General features: G+C 45.8%; 1 long non-coding RNA gene across 1 annotated transcript in view; it reads right to left on the bottom strand.

Annotated features, from left to right (window-relative positions):
* The window catches only part of LOC144161956 (uncharacterized), a 48877-nt gene extending 39630 nt beyond the window's left edge, over nucleotides 1–9247 (bottom strand). The window contains exon 1 of the long non-coding RNA XR_013320546.1: nucleotides 9120–9247. This is a non-coding gene — a long non-coding RNA (uncharacterized LOC144161956). The remainder of the gene's footprint in view (nucleotides 1–9119) is intronic.
* Nucleotides 9248–16420: the final 7173 nt, after the last annotated feature.

The following is a 16420-nucleotide window of genomic DNA, read 5'->3' as shown; positions in this document are numbered from 1 at the left end:
AGAGCAGGGGTGATAGAACTGCCCACTGAGGGGTGCCCCGCTCCCCCAACTTAATAGGGTCCAACCTTTTGGTGCCAACCGCGATGCTAGCCGTTCTTGCGGCGAGAAAATTCTTGACATTACCCTAGGCCTATTGTCCGCACCTCGTCTTGTTCGGGTTTGTAAGTACACTGGCGTGGGTGACGTTGTCGACTGCCCCCTTTAGGTCGAGGGCTAGGATTGCCCTTGGGCTGCTTCTGGTAGCCTTCTTGATGACCAATTCCTGTAGTTAGTGTAGGACATCTTGCGTGGAAAAGTGCTCCCGAAAGCCGAACATGGCTCCAGGCATTTGTCCCGTTTCCTCCAAGTGGGCTTGTAGTCTGCGCAGGACCATCCTCTCCATTGCTTTTCCAACGTAAAAGGTTAGCGAGATGGGGCGTTGGTGACGTTGTCGACTGCCCCCTTTAGGTCGAGGGCTAGGATTGCCCTTGGGCTGCTTCTGGTAGCCTTCTTGATGACCAATTCCTGTAGTTAGTATAGGACATCTTGCGTGGAAAAGTGCTTCCGAAAGCCGAACATGGCTCCAGGCATTTGTCCTGTTTCCTCCAAGTGGGCTTGTAGTCTGCGCAGGACCATCCTCTCCATTGCTTTTACAACGTAAAAGGTTAGCGAGATGGGGCGCATGTTTTCTATGGCAGGGGCCTTGCCAGGCTTGGGGATAAAGCGGACTTCCGCCTCCTTCCATTACGGTGGTAGCTGCGAGCTCTCCCAGGCGTTGTTAATATGCGATAGGAGAGTCTGCGCCGTCTTACCGCTCATCTTGGTCAGGGGTTTGTATGTTATAGCGTCCTTTCCTGGGGTGCTCTTCTTATTGCTCTCGTCAATAGCTAGCCAGAGCTCCTTGATGGTGAATGGCCTGTCCAGGTCTTCATTTTATGGTCCTTCATATCCCTCCGGGGTGGGGTACTGTCTTTTTCCGTTTGGAGATATTTGTCTGCTAATGCCTTGAGTAGTCTGCTGCCATCGCCGTCGTACATGTTTAGCACCTTCGTCAAAGTATGGTTGGTTGCTGTTTTACTACCTGTAGGGTCGATGAGGTACCGTAACAGCCTCCATGTCTTCTTCACTGATAGTTGGCCTTGAAGACTATCGCATCGTTTAAGCCAATTTTCCTTGCTGAGCTTTGCTGCATACTCGGATATTTGCGTGCTTAGCAGGGCTATGCGGTGGGCTAGCTTTCTGTTTCGCCTCTGCCGCTTCCACCTTTTGGTTAACAAGTGTCGGGCTGCCCACATGCAGGTGAGTCTGGTGTCGACAAAAGGCGTCTGCGCTGTCGTCGTGATTGTTTGCGTGAACTTCTCGAGCGCCTATTTCTGTTTATCGGCCCACTCCTTGTATGACTGTCCTTCGGTTATTCCGTCTTCGGGTTCCTCCGCGACATCCTCTTGCTGTGTGTATTTTCGCATCTTGTCCCAATCATTTATTCGTGCTTTTCCTAACTTGGCTTGGAAGTTGGGTCCCCGTATCGTGACGGTGATGATGCTGTGGTCTGATCCCAGGACTTCGTCCTCGCACTTCCATGTGTCGTCGAGAGACCCACTCAGCCACGGCAGGTCGGGTGTAGTGTCTCTTGCTAGGCTGTTCCCTCTTCGCGTTGGAATCCCTTGCTCGTTCAATAGGGCCACGTCTTCACTCTAGTTGTGCGAATTCTTGTAACTTTATTTACAAGTAGGCTAAGAATATTACTATACACAATATCCAATAACACTTCCCAATGCTTGGTAGAGACATGGCCTGTTTTAGGTTCATCCCATTGTCTACCCGGAAAATCGCCTGCAATATTTAAACGCGTGTTAGCCGGGACGTTATTGGATAAAAATTTTGTATGGGGTCTAGGAGCTCAATGCGGGCGCTTGGCGGTCTGTAAACAGCTCCTAGAATATATGATGCGCCACCCAACGTTGCTTTACATCATAATATCTCGTTTTGCGGGATACGTTTTAATTCCACAATTTCAATGTCCTTCTTAAGATAAAGGCGACGCCCCGACCGCGGGTGCTCCTGTCTTTGCGAATGATGCTGCACAAAGGGTGATCAACTCGGAATCCCCAATTTCAGGATGTAGCCTCGTCTCAGCTACTGTAAGAACGTCCGGGCAGGATTGGAAATAAGGTGCTTGAAATACAGTGTTTTACTGGCTAGTCTGCCATCATTAATATTAGCTCGAGGCGTAAACGAGTTTCCTGGTGTTTTAGTAGTGTGAGTACATGAGACGAACAACGACGACGACGGCGACAGGAGACGCCAACAGCCACACCCTTTCAAGCACTTCGCCCCTAAAAAGGAGAGCTGGCACGACTCTTCACATCCATAAATCATACACAGACACACACAAGGTATGGACACGAATACGTAAACTCAAAAGGCAGCACACACAGCCTGCCCCTAGTTAGCTTAACAGGGGACACACTTGAGGACCACCCTAACACACTCGCTCCACACTTCCAACATGTGTCCAGTTCGGCACACTACACAAACATTCTCACTCAACACAACACATCTGCAGAAAAGAAGCCATTAGGTGAAAAGAAGAAGTGGAAATCCTCATACGACTCTGAATTTACACTTCATGAGCTGAAGATTGCTCTTGCCACTTGTAAGCATTCAGCTCAAGGTGCAGACAACATTACGTACACTATGATACAACACCTACACGGAGACACTCTTGGGACACTCTTGAGGGGGGCCTTAGTTGTGGCTTTTCTCAAAGAGCGGAAGGGTCCTTCTCCCGCAAGCTTTAGACCCTTGCCCTGACAAGCTGCCTGTGCAAGCTTTTCGATATGATGATTAACCGGAGGCTTGTGTACTTTCTTGAGTACAATGGTCTTCTCGAGATCTGCAGGCAGGCTTCAGGGCTGGGCGATCCACCAATGATCAACGGGTTGGTATAGAATAATATATAAAATAAGCCTTTATACACAAACAGTATTACCTGACCGTATTTATGATATAGGAAAAGCTTATGATACGGCAAGGCGTTACGGCATTCTTGCAGACCTACATTCTTAGGGTATAACAGGTCACACGTAGAACTCTTGATAGTTACTTGTGCAAGCGAACATTTTGTGTCAGAGTCGGGTCGGCACTATCAAAAGTTCACATTCAAGGAAAATTACGTGCCTCAAGGCGGATTTTCACACTGCACCTTGTTTATTGTTCAGGTGACTTCGTTTCGGTAAGTAGCACCTGCATCAGTGTTCTGTTTAGTTTGTGTGGATGATGTACAGATATAATTTAAATCTTGTAACATGTCCATATGAACACGGCTGGTCCCTCGTGGGGTAAACAAACTTTCTCGCCGGGCAGACATAAATGGTTCCGAAATTAATATTGCAAAATTTACCTGCGTTTTATACTCAATAAGACGAGGAATAAGGCTCGACCCTTACATAAAACAGAATGGTGACCCAATTGCTGTAAGAAATGAGCATAAATTTTTCGGTGTGGTGTTGGACGGAAACCTCGTATTCATCTATCATATCAAATAACCGGTGCAAAAATGTCGAAATACAGTCAGCGTTCTGAAAGTCCCATCTCATCAATCATATGTAGGAGACAAACAACTACTGCTGCATCTTATACCGCCTTGGTAGGGTCTCGTTTAGACTACGTAAGTGTTGTCTATGGGTCAGCCACAAAAATCCCAGTAGTACATGCTCCACCCCGTGCAGCAGTTGGGGCCTCACCTTTCATGTGGTGCTGTTCGTAGAAGCCCAGTACAAAGCGCGTATTTGGACTGCGACAAAGGGTGTCTAGAGTGCCAGTGAACTTATTTTGACCTGTGTGATATGCTTTTAAAATCTCATCAACCGATAACAATCCTATTTTTATGGATGCAACCACATCACAGCTCTTTTTAAATCGCCCATTCATTTCTAATCCCTTCTCACAAAGAGTGAGAGAGGAGGCGGCTTCACTTATAGTCTCCTTTTAAACACCTTCAAGCCATCTTGCTTTGATGTTATTGCACCGTGGCACCTTCGCACTGTGTTATGTGACTTGTGTATGATCCAACTCAAAGGCATAGGGGCCCAAATATGCGATTCTGCAGCAATTTCTTTCACTGCAGGAGAAGCACCGGTGTACAGAATTTTACAGCGACTCTTCGAAACCGCCTCCATATTATCATGTGCAGCGCATGGACCCAATTTGAATTTTTCTAAAACCAAGAATGTAAATTTCACCATTCTCACACCAGAGACATATGGACTTCTTGATGTGAATCACGTTTTCAAATGTCATATTTCGAAATCTATCATTTACACTGAGTCGCTGAGCGTTGTGCCGGCGTTATCACCCCGAAATAAGTCTAAAAGCCACATCGTTAATCTTGTTCTTGGGACGATTATGTCAGCACATGGCTCAAATGTTCAAATGACCGCTTGTTGGGCCCCAGGCCACTCAGAGATCGCGGATGAAAAAGATGAACCGACCGCCGCTGTTGTACTCACAAACACAGTGCACATAGCAATAATAGCCTGCACGTACCTCAAGCCACTTATGAAACAACTACGTAAAACATGGCGAAAGCATTGTAGTGAACATATGAACAATAAATTTTCGGACGGACAAGGACCCGTTTACCGGACATCTCGGGAAAGCACGCAGTATCAGAAACAGCAAAGCGAAGTACTACTGGCCCCCCCTTACATCTGATGTCTCCCATTACGTCGGGACCTGCCACGACTGCAAGTGACAAGGACGCCGGCAAGACCCGCCGGTTGTCTGCAACTGATCGCCGTCCTACCGAAGCCTTTCCACTAGATCGCAATGTACCTTATCGGGCCGTCCCCTGCGTCACGATCCGGGAAGAAGTGAATTGCCGCCGCGGCCAACAACATGACTCGCTAGCAGCGACCGCCCCTCTTCCGAGGGGCGGTCAATCAAGTTTTGGTGTGACATAGAGCACCTGCAGTACTGATCACGGACCGCGGATCAGCATTCGCTGTGGAGCTCATGCAAGGCCTCCAACGTTACAGCAACACGAATCACCGTAATACCAAGCCGTATCACCCTCAGACGAACGAACTAACCGAACGCCTAAACAAGACAACGGCCGGTATGCTATCTATGTAGGTCGACGTTGAACATAAAAAATGAAAACTGCTTTATGTAACTTTCGCGTACAACACCGCTGTTCAGGAAACTACGCGGATGAATACATTCGAGCTTGTCTACGGTGGACCCGCAACGTCGATGCTCACACGCCGTGCTGCCACACGTGAACGACGAGGACCTCAACGCGAACGTCAAAGGATACTTGCCGCGTGCGGAGGAAGCCCGCTAGCTTGCTGGCGTACGTAATACGGTTTATAATATAGCGGTTTCCAGATGCTACATCCTCCGACACCGAAACGCCGAGTATCACCAAGGTGATCGCGATTTCGACTCCCAATGGACGATGCGAACTGAGCGAGAAGCCCATGTGATGGTGCTGCGGGTCCTACAGAATCCAACGACCTGCTGTCCGACTTATCTACGAAGTTGTCCCCGACAGTGGTTTCCGCACATCATGACGACGCACGCGGCCCGAAGTCGTCCACATAGTTCCTCTCAAGCCTTCCTACGCAAGATGACGGACTTTTTTTGTTTGTTTGGGCTGTCGTTTTATGTTACCATCGGGACGGCGCATTCTTACAGGGGGGTGGGTTACGCAAACCATGCCTTCTGTTTGCATACTTCCGTTTTTCTTTACCATCCGGTTCCACCTGCCCCTGTTATCAGTGTTTCAAGCAAAGGATCCTCACATTTGTTTTGAATGGTGCACGATCTATGCTATTTGGCAGACAGACTGTCCCTACCGTTACTCAACTAGAATAATCTTCTGTGATATCCAGTGTTCTCGATGCAATTCAATGGTTCGAAAAATAATCACGCCGAAAGATAATTGCTCGCCGAGCAAATGCGCGGCATTCGATTAGCTGACACTCGTCCGCGCACGTCACTTGGTTGACTGCTGCTTCGCCACCTATGTATTATTTGAATTGTTAAGCAAGCACAAGTTCGCTCCAATATAATTGTTTTTCTTCCAAGACAGGTGCGTCGTCGTTGGCTACGCGGCATATGCCCCATCGACGGCACCATTGATTTGGCTGCGCCGTCGACTTCCGGCAAGCTACTAAATAATTTGTGCCATCGCAGAGATACGACTACGGAATTTCTTGTCTTCAGGCCCCAAGGGTATGTTTTCATCCACGATGGTGCCAAGGTATAGTTTGGGTTCGCACGTACCGCAGATTGATTAACTGTGGGGTTAGAGGCCGACGCAACGCAGGCGATGAGGCGTGCCGTAGTGGAGGGCTTCCGATTAGTTTTGACCACCTGTGAATCGTTAACGTGCGCTGAAATCTCGAAAACACGGGAGTTTTTGCTGTTCGCCTCCATAAGAAAAGCTGCAGTCGCGACCAGGAATCCAACCCCCGTCCTTGTGCCCAGCAGCACAACACCTTAGCCACTGAGCCACCACTGCGGGTACACGTCTTCAAACAACGACCGCCAAGAATTAGACGGTATTGGGCCATCCAGTTGTGGGTGAATGCCATGGCAACTCTTTTCTCGGATGAAAGGCGGATTCCTTAGGACGCCAGGAAGCCAGATACATTTATCAAAGCTTTCTGTGGTCTCTGTTGTGTTGTATAGATTGAGCTGTCATCAGCATAACTTGTGACCTAGACTACCGGAGGGAGAACACGTATTAGGTGGGTAAGCGCAATTTGAAATTACGTACTTAAGATGACTCCTTGACGCGCTACTGTTTCTATGCTGTGATGGGAAGTAGGGTCTTTTGGTTCTGGCAGCACACAAACATTTTCCGTCCTTTGAGGTAGCTCGAAATCCAGTTGTCCACTTTTCCCCAAGACCAAAAGCAGCTAAGGACTCTAAAATTGCATTGTTAAACACTCCACTAAAAGCTGACTGTACCATCCGTATGTGTCCATTATGTAGCTCTTCTTCCAGTGAAGCGAAGAGAGCTGTTATGGTGTCGATAGCGGATATTATTTCCTTCAAGCCATTTATTTAAAGCGGGTAAAGGTTTCTGCTTTCAACGGACCACGTGTTCTCCTAAATATTATTTTTTCATGATTTTCCTTGGTTGCGTCCCTAATTTTACGATTGCAGTAATCTTAGCAATTTTTCTTTCTGCAAGAACACTACCAATAGGCGTCGGCGGGAAAAGGCGTAGGCGGGAAGGATGAGAAAGAAGATAAATCACTTGGTATGGTATTTCATCATAACTTCGAGATTAACCATTCTTGACATTTGAGGTGGCCGTTTCGAGCTCTCGCATAAAAAACGGAAAGTCCATTGCGGCTACATAGATTGGTGGCGCTACGGCAGGGAGGCATTGATGGGATATGTGACCCACGAATGCTGTAGATATCAGCCGGCAATACCCTCAGTAGCCTCTTTTGCGATATGCCTTCGTGTAACAACAGCGCCTTGAATAGATACAGCTACTGCTTGTAGTTGCGCATACATTTTATAATGGGCACATCCGCTATAATGGTTCCTGGACATCTAATTTCGTGAAAAAAGCAGGCCATCGTTTATAGCATAACTTTTCTAGCATAAGCACCAGGGCTGTGGAAAATACGCCGGTATTATATATTGAATAGCGTTGAAAAATTTCGTACAGCCATCGTTTTCTTAACATCGGAAATTTTTCTTCACAGACAAGTGTACATACTATAGGCATATCCAGTACGCATAGGGACGGCACATCGACATTAAAACCTTTTAGCGGCGAAGCCACTTAGGGGCTCGAGTGGTCGGCGGCTCATGTCGTCGTCGTCGTAACCATCGTCTCGTGTAGTCACGGTGCTAAAACACAGGGTCACTCATTTACGCCTCGCGCTAGAATGTAACGCGTAATAAAAAACACAAGAACACTCATTCACGCCTCAAGCTAGAATGCTTCGTTCTTCAAAGACATGATACTTTTACAGCAAACCTGTATACCTCTGCCCTCGAAAGGTTTTATCTCCGTTGGCAAAAACGCCAAGGCGCCAACAATACACTTATACACTGCATGCTTCGCTCCTCCTCATTCGCTCCTCCTCAGGTGTCGCGTTAGTGGAGATGGCCCGGGATTTTTTGTACGGAGTCGTGTTGTTGCTGACGGTGATGTTCGTGCCTTGATGTGGTATCTGTATTACGGAATACTCTTTTGTGTCTGCATGGTTGCCTCTGAAATATCCCCGCAGTCACTACAAAATAAATGTCCCTAAGCATCTATATTTCGGGGGCCAACACATTTGTTTTCCATAATACTATTCCATGTGCCTCTTCGCAGCCACGCCGGATACTCACAGAAGAATTGTCGAGCGCTACAGAAAAGGAAAATATTATACTCAGCTGTTGATTGTACGCTGGGTAAATAGGGAATACCACGTGGGCACGCCTCGAAACAAATATCTATCCACGCCCTAGCTTCGGCAGCCACTTGAAGCACGACATACATCATAATAGGTGAAATATTAAATTGATAAAGCTAGTTTAGTACACACGTATGGGAATGACAAAAATGTAGGCTCATTACTTTAGAAACCCCAAGGTAGCTTTATTTGTATGTCACGAGCAGCTTCTTAGCGCCTACCAAGTTATCCAGAGATAGGCCCGCAGCTGCTGAAGGCATTGCGACGGCCCAAGAAAGCACTCGTTTGAATGATTATTGTGCCCAAAAGGCCCTACCGTGTACCCGCTGCTCTCCCACTATGGACAAGTATATTTATTTACTAGCAATCTGTTTTACAAAAGTTATAAGCAAGCAAACGAAGACCGTGATGGTATCAGTGATGACACCCTTAAAATTCTTGACACCAGCTGCCGTGGAATGGCATGCTTTTTTACTGCCACCTCAAACCATGTTTTCTGTCTGCATGGCCGCTTTGCATGCATTTGCGCCCAGCAGCCTTATTCTTTACTTCCCCCAATAGCTGTTTCGCTTATTATGTGGAAGAACGTTTTTTCCAAGTGGTGTACTGCTAGTAACTCTTGCAGATGAGAGATGATACTTGGAAATAACGTGAATGTGGGCTAAGCAAGCCAAAGTTGCCGGAAATAAGAAAAAGATTTCTTACATTGTTGTAGTTCCGAAATATATTCTCTGAAACAGGACTTCCAAATTCTCCACCAAAAACACATAATCAATGTTGCATGTGCCTCTGTTAGTCGTAAGGCACGTCACCTTGAATGGAAAGGTGGCATCCATAAACTGAAAGCAGGAAGGCATACTTATTTACTTATTGGCACGCACAGCACAGTCATTCGCAACAAAATGGAATGAATCATTATGTCACTGTACATAACATATATAACTTTTGAGGCCACTCTAACCAAGCGCACTTAACCAGTTATATTGGCGAACACGGTTGAGCCTTTATTTGGCATACGAAAGCAGTTTGACCTCACAGATTAATGCGTATAAAAATAAGAGATAGACCACACCCGTTATGCACGCTACATGAGGGGAGGTGCTTGTTTCAGTACTGAGCAAAATTTGCAGAATGGTGAATAGAAAACCCGAAGGCTTGTTAGGTCGTGGCGGAAAAATTGCGGTGTGTAACGTGTGTCCTCTTTTGTAAGGTGCCCTCATTCCCCTCCTTACAGAAAGGAGGGGAATGATTAGGGAGCGCTGATAGTTTTTAAGGTTGCTGACATCTTTACACAAAAGAAATTTGTCTGCCAGCTCTACCCGCAACTTATCCCTAAGTGATTAATAAAAACGCAGTATTGAATTTGAGCTGCATTCCTACAGTTGCAAACGCTCAGGACAACACTCTGTTGGTGACATGACTTGTCATACGCACCCCATTCAATTGTTCATTTTTAAAACAAAGAATTACACAAGTAGGCGAAATGACAATCCTGCAGTTCCGTGTACGGAGAAAAATCTTCCAGCGTAGCACCATGTGCGCATGCAAAAAATTAGTTTGGAGGGCAGTCAAAAGTGAGACGAGACAGATAGTTTGGGTTTGTGCGGTGTGCCTGCGCGCATTTTCAGACAGGCCGTTTTTGGTCCACGTTTATATCTGAGACTTGCCAGTGAAAAGATTGTAAACAATTTTAAGGAGCAGTTAAGAAGACATTCACGTATTGAGGATAGAACTAGATCTAGTTTTATATTTCAGCCATGGTCCATGTACATGCGTCCGCTGTAGTTCAAGGCCCTGCCTTTCACTTTCAATAAAAATCGTTCTATAGAATGGTCTCCAGATGGGCACGGTTCTTTTTTTTCAAACCGCTGTGGTTGTTTCGAGTCTCCTTAGGCCTGCAGCAAAAATATTTCATCGGTGATGACGTCAGCAACGCGGATACATCCGCGGCGTTTCAATGGCTCTTGGATTCCTCTGTACTTCTGCGTGCGACAGGGCGGCAGGCGCTTAGCGGCTCTCATCGCTTCGGCTGGAGACCCACGGGGCTACAGGGCTACTAATGGTTACATAAGCACCTGCTGCAGTATCTGGCAGTATCTGCAGTATCTGGCTTGGTATCTGGCAGAAGCTCGCTTGGGCGCTGAACGGTCACGGCTCCTCTTTCTTGAGGTTGGTACTTATAGCGAAGCTTTAGATGACTTTTTCAAGGATTTCCCAATGCTTCTGCGGCTGTTGCCTTCCTCGATGATCCGGCTACCCGAGGTAACGCACGCCTCCGCGCACTTTGACCACCGCTGCCGTTGTACCACTTCTCGCTGTTTTTGGGTTGAAATCTTGCCCATTCAGCCACTGGGTTTCATTTCATTTCATTTCACTTTATTACCGTAAAGGTCCCCGGAGGGACATTACATAAGGGGTGGAGTTACGAAAAAACGTACAAAAAAGCCATGAATTAGTTTAAAAAAATAGCTTGTGACGCTACACCAGATTACGCCAGCTTCCGCGTCACGAATTGGCACCGCGGTGCCGGAAAAGTGGCTCGCGAGGTGGGAAAGACCCGGATAACGTTCGACCAAATAAGGCTGGCTTCCTCCTACCATCTCCGCGGGGCTGGCCGAAGAGCGAGTAGCGTGAATCCGGCCGCCAAAAGCTCTAGTTTATTTGTATATCACGTTTTCCCTGCTTATACCTGCTTGAGTGGTCGCCAAGGAGGTTACGACGTTTTAAAGTTCCTTGTTACGTGTGGTATGTCCGGACGAACTCGACAGTCCTGAGCGTTCTGGAGGATCAAAATCTAGGCCAAACGCAATACCTCCTGCCAAACGCTACATACAAGTTCAGTTCAGTCCAGGTATGACGCGATGACCGAATCGCTTTAGGTCGGTTCCTGGCTATGGATGGTATTCACAACATTTACGCAATGCTTTTTTAATGAAAGCTGTTTAAAAAGGTGCTGCAGCACAACTCATGTAGATTGTGATTGCTGAAAGGGTTTGCTCGTGGGTGCAGAACAATTCAGTGCGTGTTGGTTGGATGTTATTGCTTCTTTCATGAGAGGTAGCATGAAATGAGTGCTCTATGACACCTGAACTATAAAAACATACTTGCACGTAACCAGGACAAGACCGTCGATGCAACGACAGCAGGCTGAACTTCTCTGCGAAATTTACTCGATTCGGGCACACCAAAAGTCACTTGAACAAAAACTATCACAACAAACAAAAGAGGTCAAGATCGTGACCAATAATCTACAGTCATTAAGGTAAAACTTAACGCAACTCCACGTTAAAAAGGACTGTCTTGCTACAACTTGTGGCACCTTAGAGAACTGTATTAACGATGTAGTACCGGGTTCCATAAAAGAATTGATACTTGATTCTATTCAAGATACCGTATCGGTCAAATCAAAGTATGGGGGTTTCCTTTTGCTCGGATAAACTAAACGTGTCCATTACTGCAGCTCTCCTTCAAAAGAATGCGCTATTCGCTCTTTGCATACCGAAAACACAAGGTCCTTATTCTGAAGCTTTTGTCGGTTAAAGACAAAGACCGTGCACTCGCCACAAGCAGGAGCCGTGAAGCTAAAAAACGCTTCCGTAAAGCGTGAGCGTGATGATGGAAGTGTGGCTGAATATAACAAAGGCTTTTAAAGTTTCCGAAATATCTCAAGCAGATTTCACACCATTTATAAAGCTACAAATAATAAATCAAGTTTTTAGCTGTGAGGGTCAAGCCAACACCCTGACCACAACAGCTTGATAACCAGTATCAAATAAAGTTTCCTCTCATAAAAGAATTGTACGTAAATATTTCCATAAACAATGCCTGTAGGTGGCTTTCTTTGTAACGAGCACCCCGGTTGAAAATAACTGCATGAATAATACTCAAAAATTACGTGGGCATTCTGAATTGTAGGTGGGCATGGTTGTCAATACTGGAAACCTTCCTGGGCAAGGTTTTCGAAGCTTGAAGTAGGTGGGAAATATGGTGGTAGGTTGGGTGGGTACGGTTGCTATCCTGGGCAATAGTGGCGGCCTTTATAGTCCGCGTTACGCAGCAGAAGCACGCAAAGGATGATAGTGCTAACTTATCCTCTGCAATGGGGATGCCGCCGCTTTTTGCTTGGTGATGCCAATGGAAGTTATGGGCGTTCGAACAGACTGGTGGCGACATCGCGAGCACCCATGTACACGCGTTATGACTGCAGAATGATTGTACTCGCACGAAACGAATTCCGAAGCTTAGCGAGCGATATACCACTAGGCCTAGAAGCGCAACGTGACTTGCGTGAGCCGGGCTGTGTGCGAGCAGGCATGCATGAAGCGAATTCCAATACTAACTGCGCTACGTCAAATTGAACAAACGCAAATGCTTCAAAGAACATGCCTGTTTTATCTACGATGGCTTTTACTGTAAGGACTTGTGGCCACTGCAGACGTTGTTCTGACAGAAGTGCAAAGGAAAATCAGTAGTGTGCCAAGATTTCTATGCTTTTCCCAAAGCCCGAGATAGTCTAAATTGAGCTCAGACTTCAACTTCGCAGCTTTCCCTGGTGTAGGTGCACATTCGGTGCGCAAAACCGTCAAAATGAAAACAGGCTAATCGTAAGCTATATAACAGCGGAGTTGTCATTGCTGGCCGGAATGGGTCAGGCGTCATCAGAAAACTCCGTGGAATAGTTACTCCCGCCGTTTACCGTGCCCGTGAGCACGCGCCCCACGAGGAGCGCCCGGCGTCGTCCTGGCTTGCGCTTTCCGCTCACACAAAATACGAAGAGAACAGTTCACGTGCGTCCCCGTATCAAGACAGCTAGCGCTACAGACGCCCAGTTGTCGAAGCCTGTTTCCGCCGGTTTAGCGCTTGCCGGCGCGTTCCACTTTGGGAGAAATGGAAAAGCGTGCAGACAAAACAATCCGGGCCCGCAAGCGATGCGGGAGGTGACGACGATATGGATGGATATGACGATGACTATTACCGCGCAGTGATAACCGATGATGCATGAATCGCAAACCGAATGCAACGCGGGTGGTGTGTCGTTCACTGCTTACATAGGTAAAAATCCTCCAGCTTCGCCCTTGTTCAAGCCTTGTGCGACGTAGTGCACGCTTCGCCAATTTTTATTATATCTTTTTATGTACATGAAAGTGCAGGCGCAGAATAGCGTCAACTTCGTTGCATGTCATCTGGGAACATTTTACCCTTTTCAGAAGTAAACTTTATTTCGAAGGGCTTCTACTGTTGAGCGCCAAACTGTTGCATCTGTGTTTACAGAACTTATGTAATCATGCCGCAGGCTCGCATGCCTCCACACGTCTTTCATGTGCAGTAGTTTCTAAATGCGGACAGCGCGTGCGTTAAAAAATTTCGCAGTTTAGGGTCATTGTCTGTGATTGTATTACCAGAAATTTTACTGTAGTTATTCGTGATCCTTTAATGGTTGTCATGTCGCGATACCTTAACCGGACTTAAGAGAAAAAGAAAGAGAAGAATACTTCGTAAACAATTTGAACTAAAAACAAGATACGAAGGCCATGGGGGAGCTTTGGATGACCCACAAATTGTTTCGTTTCTGTCTGTTTTCATTTAGGGATCTTCCAATTTGGCTGATGGTTGTGGCGAGAGTAGACGCTGCAGCAGCTAACTGTTACGGCGTAACTAGGGAGAGAAAAAATGATTTCTAGTCGCTACTTTTTGGAATTGGACAAGGCCCATGGAATTTCCGCATTGGGCGGTTGGTGTAACAGGGAAAAATTCGTCAGAGGCCCGTTCAACAAATTGGAAAATAAATATTCACGCGTATTTTCTTTTTCCTTTTTTGTATGGGCATACGGGCCTTGGGGAGTTGATGGTACGATTAACAACCTAAAGCAGGGAGGTAGATGGGAGCCCGTCAAATCAAACAAGGGACAATAACACCAGAAACATCTTGGAAGTGAGGCAACGAAGAAACTGCCCCTGTCCCCTTCCCCCCTCCTCCCCCCAATTATTGCCGAGGCCGGCTTGTGCGACCTTGAGCACCGCAGCAGAACGGAAAAATATAGTACTACCGTTTTTAATCCTATATTGTACACCCGCACACACAAATTCCTCTGTCACGCAGGCGTGCACGCCAACAGGCACGCGCGTAAAGGCACCAGCTGCACTACACAACTATAAAATGAGCCGCGACAACTTAAATCGTCCCGAAATACGGAAATGAGCTTCCTAAATTACATTATATCAGGAGGGATATTGGAACTAATAAACGTTTTGTGAAGTGTAGTCATAAGAAATTCTGTTGTGATCTATTATAAAAGTGCTTATTCGTAAGGCTGCAAGGGCAGTTAATAAAACATATGAAATAGTTTATGCAGCAATTAAACACCCCGACAGAGTGTAAATAAAGGAAGTCGGAGCTTGAAGTTTAATTCTGTACTTCTAAAAAATGTTATATGCAGATAAAAGGAAATTTCATTCAAGAAAACATGTTCGAGAAAATCCATACAGATTAATCAATGCAACATGATCCAGGAACCTTCAGATTTGAATACCGAGAAAAGAGATCGCTACCGAGCAACAAACAAATTATAATAATGGGTTAAAAATAATGCAATCTCAAGTTCAATGTGTTCAGACAACTCAGAAGGTTACTTTGCTGAGGTGGCTGAGTATTTATATGACTTGATGACGTTATCAAAATTGATTTGAATTTCACTAGGTTTAACAAAAAGTGGCGACTGATCCTGACGTGTTCAGAGGCGCAACGAGGGGTATGAGTACTTATTATTCAGGCTAATTAATTTTAGCTTCTCTAAACCACGTGGGCTTGCTTAGTTTTTTTACCTATAATATTCTCACGTTTGAAATTTGTATTGACAGTAACGCTGTATTTTTCAGTTAATATGCCTCAGTGCTCTAATCCTGTTATTAAGCCGTAACAAATATTCTTTAGGTGTATCTTCAAAATAACTGATAGTTTACAGAACGAAAAAACGAACGACGGCAACGAAAGACCATGTGGCTTCGCGAAAAAGAAGGCGCCTCTGCGTCTAGAAAATTTCGCTGCTGTACATTTCGGTGCGCACATTTCGGTGCACGGACATATCGGTGTACGAACATTTCGGTGCACGGAAATATTGGTGTACGGACGTATCGGTGCACGGACATTTAGGTGCACGCACGTTTGGGTACGCAACCTTCTCTGCGACCGGGGGCTGTTTGTTTTAAACAGTCGTTATATTTTTATTTCCACACAACGTGGGATATGGGCAACAATCTAGCGCAGCCATTGCACGTTAATATTGATGCCGTGTTTGATTTTTTGCAGTGTTTATTAGAAATTGAACATTTGTATATTTTTGTTTAATACCTCTTTCAGGGAACACCTGTTATGCAGCAAGCTAATGAAAAACTTTTCGCGTGTTTCTTTTTTAATTAACGTTAATTTATATTGGCTCTTTTTTGTGGCATGCAAATCAGCTGAGACAATTAGCCAGTCTTTACGATGTCGCACAATGCATTGTTTGTGAAATGTTCTCTAAATAAAAAGCACACTCTCACCAACCATATAAAGCAACTTCACAAACAATGGGTTGCTCCCAAAATGCAAAAAGAAGAGTTTTATGTAGGCTGCGTGGTTACGCTACAATTAATTTCCAAACACAGTTGTCGCCAGTTTTTTTTACGGACAAGTCCAGGATATTGTCGTTGAGGAAAAACGGGCCTTTTTGGAAACAGCTGGAGCTTCTATATCTCCTAAAGGCTAAATCGCGTGTGGGTTGTGCGCACAAATACCACTCTCTCCCGTGTTAGAGAAAACCAAGTTCTGTTTTGTGTTTACACGCAAAGTTTCATTTTATTTTAATTTCTTGTACCAGTAGAAATACCCCCCCCCCGTCTTCAAGTTTCAATCTCCCCAACATTTCTTTTTGATTCTAGTTCTTTTCTGCTTCCCCTGAAAATCTTTCAGGCTTACCGGAGTTCGCTGTCTCCGCGGCGTCACGGCATTGATCCAAGATAAAGCGATA

Source organism: Haemaphysalis longicornis, unplaced genomic scaffold (assembly GCF_048455015.1).
Source record: "Haemaphysalis longicornis isolate Haplotype H1 unplaced genomic scaffold, Haemaphysalis longicornis Haplotype H1 scaffold_12, whole genome shotgun sequence".
Lineage (NCBI taxonomy): Eukaryota > Metazoa > Arthropoda > Arachnida > Ixodida > Ixodidae > Haemaphysalis > Haemaphysalis longicornis.
The sequence above is the reverse complement of the archived record's forward strand: the minus strand, read 5'-3'. Positions and strand labels throughout refer to the sequence as shown.